Source organism: Equus quagga, chromosome 2 (assembly GCF_021613505.1).
Source record: "Equus quagga isolate Etosha38 chromosome 2, UCLA_HA_Equagga_1.0, whole genome shotgun sequence".
In the NCBI taxonomy this organism is placed as follows: domain Eukaryota; kingdom Metazoa; phylum Chordata; class Mammalia; order Perissodactyla; family Equidae; genus Equus; species Equus quagga.
Window position 1 is genome coordinate 30736394 of NC_060268.1, and position 10384 is coordinate 30746777.

The window sequence follows — 10384 nt, forward strand, 5'->3', positions numbered from 1 at the left end:
TCTTAACACAAAGATGCCAATATTCTGTTTGTGAATGATATGTCTATGTGAGTATCTGGGAGTGAGATGTAGAAAGAGCAGATGGGAGACTGAAATATTCCTTTCTGTTAATCTCACTATTACCAGTCCTGAACCCCACTGTTTCCTTTACCTGGTATCCTGGCATCTCAAACACGTCAGGGATTCTGGGAGATAAATCTGTGCGTTTCTGTTGTGTTCCTCTCAGATTGTAGAGTTAGTCTTTTCCACTCTGCCAAATCAGTTGCCACACCTTTGCCTTCTCTTTTCCAAACATGTACTGGAATCTTTTGTATGCATCTAACTTCTATCCTGTTCTCTTTGTTCTTGTAGTCTAAACTCTTTTCCCTTTTGCTGTTGTTATTATTATTATTTTATTTAGATCTTAAGAGGGAAAATGAAAAATAATGTGGCCTGCCATTTTAAATGTAATTTCAGTTTATTTATTGCTTATTTTTAAAAACTCTGTTTACAAAAAGGATAGAACGATCTTTTCTTCAGAAGAAAGGTAACATGAAAAATAACTGTAAATAAATGCAGCAAATGTTCATGGTGATCATGTACAGAAGGGCTAAAGTGTAGAGAAACCATTTTAAAGAATTTTCAAATGTCCCACCCACAAGCTACTGTTAACATCATATTGTCCACCCCTAGCTGCAAGAGAGAGCCTGGTAAATGCAATATTTTAGCTGGGTGACCAGAAATAATGTCAAGTCTCTGCCACTAAGGAAAAAGGAAACAATGGATATTGGGATGACAAATGGCCGACTCTGTCACAAGTATGTATTGCGCAGCCATTTCTGTGCTATATGGAGAGAGAATAGGAAAGAAGTAAGATACACTATTTATATCCTTGATAAGTTGTTAAAATTAAATAAAATCCATTAGAAAACAAAGACCAGAAAAAAATAAGTATCTGATACGCTTTTATAAACTATATATAGGAGCATTTAAGGTACACAAGAAATAAACATTGGATGAAAATAATCAGGGCAGAATTCTTAAAAGATATGAATTATGAAACAAAACCTAAAAAGTTCCTCAGAATAAAAATGCCTTTGCTGAAGTATTGGGAATATCCAGCAACTCTCCAACTTTATTAAGAATAACACACAAAAGAAATGTGCTTACTCCATTTTTACTTTGTAAAAATTTAACACAATTTTAACTAAAAATTCATAATAGAAATACATCTCCTTGACTTAGTCATTTCACTAGTTCAAAGGTCAATTCATTTTAGTTGCTTTAATTAATCTGTTCTTTGTATTGCAAAAATAACCCAAAAAGATTGCTTCCAATAAAAATATTATGATGGTATTGGGGTGATAGAGAATATTCAAATTCTCCAAGAAGTTCTTTAAAAAAAATTGCTCCCCAGCATGATATGTGAAATTCTCTCTCTTTCTCTTTTTGTTTTCTTTCTTTTCCTATACAGAAACCATCCTTTGGGCAGTTTGTCAGTTTATATCAACTTCTTCATTGTATGCAGTGTATGTCACATTTTCTGCATTTGTTACATTGTACTATAGTTTTATGAATCTATTTCATCTACCAGATTATGTGATAATTTTGTGGGAAAATACTAGGAAAGAAAGAAAACAAGAAGGAAGGAATAAGGAAGGGGGGGAGGGAGGAAAGAGGCAGGGAGGAAAACAAAAAGGCAGCTCCTGAGAAGTTACACCTTTTTTAGGAGAAATGATCTGATTCCTCAGAGATGTCTTTCTCTTGTAACCTCATTCTAAATCATTAAATTATAGCTTAAGAGAGTTTGATTTGAATTGAAGGGATCTAAAGCAGTTAAATGAGATACTGAGTAGGAGTGCTTACTCTCCTACTATAGAAGCAAGAGGGGAAAAATCTTGCCAGTATGGATGGCTTAAGTTTAGTCCACCTAAAGGTAGAGAAATGAAATAGCCTCAAATTATTCCCTGTTAAATGAAAGGTACAAGATAGTTGAATTTAGAGATTATTCCTTAAAGTTATTAATAAGGTAGAGACCACTGAAGGTATCAGCTAATTCTCTGACTGCATTTCTGACAAATTAACACTTCTGCTTTTCCTTCAAGGAGAGCTTGCAACTCCATAGTCATTTCATGGCATTCTTTACGTCCTCATTTCTGAGACTATAGCTGAATGGGTTTAGCATTGGAGTGATGGTAGTATAGAACACAGACACAACCTTATCCAGTGGGAAAGTAGTGGACGGATGGAGATAAATAAAGATACAAGGGACCAAGAAGAAAGTTACTTCAATCAGATAAGATCCACAGGTAGAGAGAGCCTTGTGACAACTCTCTGCAGACCTCTTCTGAAGATTAAATAGAGTAGCTGTGTAGGAGGCCAGAAGAATGAGGAAACACTCCAGAGAGATAAGACAGGTATCGGCAATCACCAACATATTTACTAGGGTTGTATCAGCACAGGCAAGTTTTAGGACTGGGTGGACATCACAAAAGTAGTGGTCAATGACCCGAGCATTGCAGAAAGGCAGCTGAAAGGTCAGGAGGGTCTGAAAAAAGGAATGACCCAGGGCTCCTGACCAGGACAGTGATGCCAGCACAATACAAGCATTGGCACTCATGATGGTGGTATAACGAAGAGGTTGGCAGATGGCGGCATAACCGTCAAAAGCCATGACAGTCAAAACAAAAATCTCAGCACAACCAAAAAAGTGGAAGGTAAACATCTGAGTTACACAGCCCCAGTAGGAAATAGTCTTTTTCTCAGAAATAGTCTTCGATCATCTTGGGCGCTGTCGCTGAGGAATAGGCCATGTCCACTAATGACAGGCTACTGAGGTAGAAGTACATGGGTGTGTGGCACTGGGGATCAGAAAAGACCATAAGCAAAATAAACAGATTTCCTACGACAATCACAAGGTAGAAGAGGAGGAAAGGGCAAAGAAAATCTGTTGGATTCTGGCATCTTGGGAAAGTCCTAGGAATATAAACTCAGTGACATTTTTGACCACTTCCATGGGGACCCAGGCAGGACTGGTTGAGTGGCTCTGATTCCCTGTAAAAATAAATAAATGTTAAAAACCATTGTAAGCATGGTAAAGTCTAACAGGAGCAGCCTTATTAACATATATAAGTGATGCTAGGGCCTGGCCTGGTGGTGCAACAGTTAAATTTGCCTGTTCTGCTTTGGCAGCCCGGGGTTTGCAGGTTTGGATCCCGGTGCAGACATGGCACTGCTTTTCAAGCCATTCTGCAGCAGGTGTCCCACTTATAAAACAGAGGAAGATGGGCACAGATGTTAGTTCAGGGCCAGTCTTCCTCAGCAAAAAGAGGAGGATTTGTGGCAGATGTTAGCTCAAGGCTAATCTTCCTCAAAAAAAAAAAAAAAAGTGATGCTAAATATAGTAGAGGAAATTCTTCCTATTTCTTGACTACAGTTAATTAATATTTTTCTCATTATTAATTTTCTTACTACATTATTGACTCACATTTGATTTTCTGTTACACTTAGATCTATAGTTCCTTTCTCCCACACAAGAATCCAGATTGAGGTTTTTTCTATTAGATTTAACGTTTTTCCCTAATTGTATCTCTATTATCTCTCCCTCCCTCCCTCTCTCTCTTGTCAGAAATTCTTTTTGGAATGAAAAAACTTGAATTAATTATTAAATAAATAAATTAATTTTTGAGACCGAAGATAAAAGCAAGAAGTCAGAATCAGAAATCTGCTGTCAAAATTCTCAGATGAATCTTTTTAATATAATATACACAGATCAACTATAGAAGAATAATGTTCTACTTGAGTAAAGCAGGTTCAGTTTCCAGTTCCTAAATTAGATCGGAAGTTTCAAAACAATTAGAAATTAAACCATTTTTAGTGACTGAGAACAACATATACAGTGGCCTCCTGCTTACCAAAACCCATGCTTATAAATCACTGGGGGAATTTCAGTCCTAAGCCTCAGGCTGCATGTGAAAATTCCACTTTGCTTGTCCACGAAGAATACCTGACGAAAGGTCAAACGATACCGAGAAATACTTTTTTCCTATGTTGCTCTAAAGAGTAGAAAAGTTTAAAAATGATTAAGTATCCTATTACCCTCAGTCCATTTGCCTTGAAAAAGCCCTCTTCCCTGAAATCATAGTTAAGAATTAGGAATAAAATTTCCCAAAATGATAATGCTATAAATGGTACTTAAAAAATAAATGTCTGATACCATTTTACAAACTATATACAGAAATGCTTAAGGCATATAGAGAAAAATATTGGATAAAAATAATCAGGGAAGAATTCTTGAAAGAGAAGAATCAGGAAACAAAGTCTAAAGAAGTTCCTTGGAATAAAAAGGGATTTTCTGAAGAATTATTAGCTATCCTTCTTCTCTACTAGAAATACCTCTTTTCTGTGTGGATAGTGTAAAGAGCACTGGCCAGAAGCTGAGTGATTACAGCCTGAGCACCTCATCAACTGGATAACTTTAGGTAAATTAGTCTATATTCACTCTGAATCTCAGTTTTCTCATCTATAAAAGATGGATGATAAAATTTTCTACCTCACAAAGCTATTACAAAAATAAAATGGGATCCTCTATGTGCCTTTTTTTGCATTTATGAAGTGTTTTACTTTACAATTTGAATCTATGAAGTGGGATCATTTTATTAAACAGAATTTGCAATTTGATTTATTCAGCTATTATACAAAAATTATATAGATGAAAAATATAAAATATTAAAATTTATACATAATTTTATTTCTGAAATAATAAACTATAGTATCCGCCATTTCCATTAAAGAGATACTATTAATAGTAGCTAATATTTATTAAACACATTACTATGTACAGGATTGTATGCTAAACTATTAGCATATGTTACCTCATTCTATCCTCCCAAAAACATTATAATCTTTGACTTCATTTTAAAGAACATGAAAGTTTGAAGTTAGGTAAATCATCCAATACAATACAGTCAGTGAAGGGTCTGGTATTTAAATTGTAGCCTCCTGATCCCGTGCAGTACACATCCCCTTAAAAAAAATGATAGAAAGACATAATAAATAGAAAAAAAAATGATGATGATGAAGAAGATAGATGAAAGAGGGAGCGAGATGATAGAGGGACAGACAAACTTCTCATGAAAAAGAATTGCATTTAAAACATCATTTGTAGGGCCGGCCCTGTGGCATAGTGGTTAAGTTTGCATGCTGCACTTCAGCAGCCCAGGGTTCACAGGTTCGGATCCCAGGCACAGACCTGCATACTTCTCCTCAAGCCATGCTGTGGCAGCGTCCTACATACAAAATAGAAGAAGATTGGCACAGATGTTAGCTCAGCAACAATCTTCCTCAAGCAAAAAAAGAGGAAGATTGGCAACAGACGTTAGCTTAGGATCAATCTTCCTCTCCAAAGGAAACAAAAATCATCATTTGCTCTCGTATGGTGCAAAGTCCTTTGATGAGAGAATATGATCCATGTCTTTTGTCAAATAAAAATGGCAAGTAATAGGATATATTGGAATATATGAGGAAGCCATTTTGGTGTAAACCTAATTCGGCCTGACCTTGTCTTTCCAAAAGGGCCTGACCGAGGCTATTGAGCATGCATTGTATATCTGCTTTAGAGATTCCCTATGGCAAGAGCAAAAGGCCCTTGAGATAAAGGTGCAACTTCCCTGCCCCTCCCAAAATTGGCGTCTCCTTAAGGACTAAGTATCTTTCCTTAGGCTAGAAGCTGATTGCTGAGCTCACCTGTGACCGCCCAGCTAGAGACAATAGACTTGCCTCCTGCTACGCCCACCAAGATAGCAGACACACTACCTGCTGTGTCCATCAAGTGCTGTGCCGATAGGACAATCTTGTGACTATTGTGGGAGGGACATTTCAATCATACCTGAAACACCCTCTTTGAGGGTATATAACCACCCTTATACCCCCACTTCTTTGGAGTGCTCTGTTCCTTTGTGGAAAGACTCTCCCGGGTTATAATCCTAAGATTTAAGCTCAGAATAAACTCACCCAAATTTTCATTTATAGATTGATTATGGATTATTTTCATCGACACTTAAAAATCTTTGAAAATACCATGACACTATATCAGCAAAACCAAATTTTGTTCAGTCATAACCAATTGGTGAAATCAGAAGGGTTGAAAAAATATTTAGGTAATAATAGAAAACAGTTATATTGTACTTACTATGTGCCAGGTGTTATTCTAAGTGTTAATAACATTTAATTCTCATGAGAATATTATGAGGTAGGCTATGATTATTATCCTCTTTTCAGACATAAGGAAATTGAAGCACGGAGAGTAAATAACTTACTCGAGGTCATAGAGCTTGTCGTTGGCAGAGCTGGTATTTGAACCTAGGCAATGGGACTTCGAAGCTTATTTTAATGCATATGCATGCCACTGGGGCTGATGGCATCAAATTCATCATATCTTCTTTCTCATTTGAAAATCTTAAACCCTCTGTAATGGTTAAAAGTCTCCTTTTATTCTAATCTTAAAGAGTTGGGTTTTTTATTTTTTTAACTATATCCAGTATTTATATATTTTTAACTGTATCCAGTGTTAACTATATCCAATATAGACTACAGTTGGAACTGGTAAGATCATCACAAATCCACAGTTTATGCCCAACTTTGTTCAAATTAAACTTATAATGGGAATGCAATAACAAGTGATGTGATATTGATCATTAATCTAGACATTATTTCATCTGACGTGTTGGCAATCAGATAGAGGAGGTCTGCACACAAACTAACAATCACAGTTCTCTGAGACAAGGGAAAGGAAGCCCAGGACAGTCAGGGACACTTTTCCAGAGAAAGTCACCATTGAGTGGGATTTTGAAATGTGAGTTAGTGTTAACCTGATGATGAAGAGGATTTCAGGGTATGGCCACAGCAAAGCAGACAGGGTAGGAAGGATATCCAGGTTAGTGAATAGGATATATGAAGATAAACGGGTATAAATCATCATAGCATCCTCCACGGGGAATGCCAATAGGTTGACTTGATTCAGCACAGGATTCATGTGTAGGGGAGGAAGGCATTTCTTCTTCCCAAATGTGGGTTCGTCTGGCCGGAGAATGAATTAAATTCACATGAGACAGAATAGCAAGAGAAAATTAAACAAAGCTTTATGAGGAACCATGGCCTGGGCCTTTCGTCCCAAAGGAAGAAAGGGCATCGAAGAAGTGGGGTGCACAGAGTGGTTACATACCCCCAAACAGGGTGTTTCACATATGATTGAAATGTCCCTTTTACAATAGTCACAAGGCTGCTCTGTCAGCACAGCTCTTGATGGAAATGGCAGACAGGTCTGCGGTCTCAGTGAACGCTGCGGGGTGGCAGGTCTTTTGCCTCGGGATGGGGTGTCACAGATGAGCGCTGCAATCGGTTCCCAGCCTAAAGAGCAATGCTTAATCTTTAAGGAGATGCCAACATTGGGAGGGGGAGGGAAGTCAGTTACAGGAGGTTACCAGAGAAGCACAATAAAATGCAGATTTTAAGTCCTTGCCTTTGGTATTGATTAAGAGTTTCTAGAGAGAAGGTCATCTCCTTTCTTCTTCCTGGTACAGAGAGCGAGGCACCTGTTACAGATAGAGATTTACCTTACAAATGTAAATGTGTCCTAACAAAGGGCAAGTTCCATTCCTCAGAGCCTCCTTCCCTGTCCCAATTTATCAAAAGCAATCAGCCTAAAATAATCCTGATGCCAGAGACACATATTGGGGTGGCCAATTTCAGGTCCCCACACATGAAAGGAAGTGTCAGGAAATGAGGCTGAACAGGAAGAATTGCTCAGATCATAAAGAATCTTGTGAGTTAAGTTGAGGAGTTGGAATTTATCTTGAATGATTTGGAGGCTCATAAAGAAAGATCACTCCAGTGGCAGGAGGGCAGTGGGAATGGGAGGTGGTGAAGAGTAGTTGTTAAAAAGAAGTCTGAAATCCAGTTTGCCTAGGTTCAGATTCCAGCTTTACTACTTGATAAGACTATGACTTTAGGAAAGTTAGTTAACTTCCTTTGCCTCAGTTTTCTCAAGTGTAAAATGTGGATAAGTATAGTACATACCACAGAAGTGCTGTAAGGATTAAATATCCATTACATATAAAGGCACACTGTGGTGAATATATAGTTATCATTACCCATCTTAGTGACTGGAGTACATGCACACTGAAAGGAAGGAGAGAAGACTGGATAGAAGCCATCTTAGGATGCTAAACTCCTTACTATGTTCATCTCCTAATTCTCATTTATATGTGTTTCCGTGCTTGTTAAAATCTTAGAAAATGCTTCTAGTGCTGACACCTGCCCTCTCAAATATATTCCTTTGGTTGGAGAGATAATAAAGTATAGTCCACATCCTTGCATGACTTTAAGAGTTCAAGCAAGGATAACCACAGATGTTTGGGTAGCTGGCCTATTCTTCCTAAGTGGTAACAATCTCAACTTTATCTGGGATACCCCCTCAGGATCCCATAAAACTAATCCAAGTCCAAGACGTAAGATCTTTCTATTATCTTCATTGGGAGAAAGAGCACAGGATTTAAAGATAGAGCAACAGCGCTTGACTCACAGCTCTGCCTCTCACAGGCTGTGCAATCTTCACACAATCCTCAGTTCTATTAACCTCAGTGTTCTCCCTTGTGAGAGAACAATGCCATCCATGGAAAGGATCAAATTAATTAATGGACATGAAAATAATAAGTTATCTGCAAATCTAAGTCATAATCATTTTAGTGGTGGAACTTCAGGAGCATCAGTGTCAGACACCTAAACTCTATGGACCAGGGCCTCTGTGGGACTGTTTATTTCCAATGGTCCAGTCAGGTTTTTAGGTCAAATTTGTTTTCTCGAGGATGATGCCAAAGAAGGTATGCTAGTTATAATGGGATCTATGCTGTTAAAGAAGCAAGGTTGCTCCTTTATTTAACTCTGTCAGCCCATCTAAATTGCTTCAAATAGAATAAACAGCAAGACTTCAGCTCCTGGAAATCCTCTGGGAAAGGTATTTAGTCATAATTTCTCATGTGAGCAATTTGCAAAGGGCAGAGATCAAACATTCTGGATCTCTTTCCTAACAGCAAGCTCTATCCCATGGCAAGCTCTTTGTACAATAGTGTTTGAGCAAATAAAATCTTGAAAAATCTGCAAATGAGTTAGTGTAACATAATGCTATATATATATATATATATATGTCTCCACAGCACCGATATTTATTTATCCTTTCACTTAATAAATATTTACTGAGCACATTCCCTGTGTCTGGTACTTTGCTGCGAATATAAAAACCATAAACCATTCACTTTAGAATAATACCTTTAAATGATCTCCTCAAATTCTCTTAGACTGGACTATAGCTTATGCAAAATCTATATTTATATAGGTAAAAAGGATCTTAGCAATCACTTGACTTTATTCCACTCATTTAACTGTTGGTGAAACAAATGGAGTGCAGAGAGGAAACTGAATTATATAGGTTTCACTGTTAATGATAAAGCTAGGACTAAAATCAATTGAAATAATATTGATACATCTTTTAAATCGGACTAAATTTTTCCTAAATTATTTAATAAAATTACTAGAATAGATGATGTAAAGTGAGTGAAGAATTTAAAGATTCCTCTTTATCCTTGAATACGATTTGGCTCCATGAAATTTGCCCTCGCCTCTTTCACCTTACTAACTTGTCATTCCAGAAGGGAAACTTACTCTGGCCTTCTTCTTGAGTGAAGCCCCACAACATGGATTTGGACAACCTGAGATATTCTTGGGTCAATACACCTTTCTGAGATGGAAACATGATCTATATCCAGATGATCACACTAAAAGATTGAGTTATGTATAGTGATGTTTCTCTTATGTGCTACATTTCACAAAAAAAAAGGATTACACATGCAGCCTAAGAAGAGGTCCTGAGTTCTGCATTTGTTAATTTTTTCTTTCTCTCTTTCTTTTTCTAAGATAGGGTGTTGAGTTTATAGCCATGCCATGGCTTCTGATCTTGGTCTACAAGAGCTTCTTTCTATGTTCCTGGCTTCCAAGAGAGAGAAACCGTCAGCAATCTTTATGCCTCAGCACAACCTCAGGGAATTGCTGGCTCAGTAATTGGGTAGCAGTTGGAGAGTATTGTTAGGCAAAGAAAGTGCAAGTGTAATTCCCACTACATTACTCCCTATAAAACTATATTGAAAGCTACTTGGAAATGATCTAGTTCATAAAGATTCGGGCCATTTCCACAGTTTTGCACAATTGACTTAAAGTTGGGGCAAGGGAAGGGGGAAAGTGATGCTCAGTATCACTATATTGTTCCGGTAGCCTAATGATGCTCAGTATCACTATATTGTTCCGGTAGCCTAATGATGCTCAGTATCACTATATTGTTCCGGTAGCCTAATGA

The 10384-nt window shown here is 37.5% G+C and overlaps 1 pseudogene; it reads right to left on the bottom strand.

Annotated features, from left to right (window-relative positions):
* Positions 1–2059: 2059 nt before the first annotated feature.
* Positions 2060–3903, bottom strand: LOC124235115 (olfactory receptor 4S2-like; annotated as a pseudogene).
* Between the last annotated feature and the right edge of the window lie 6481 nt (positions 3904–10384).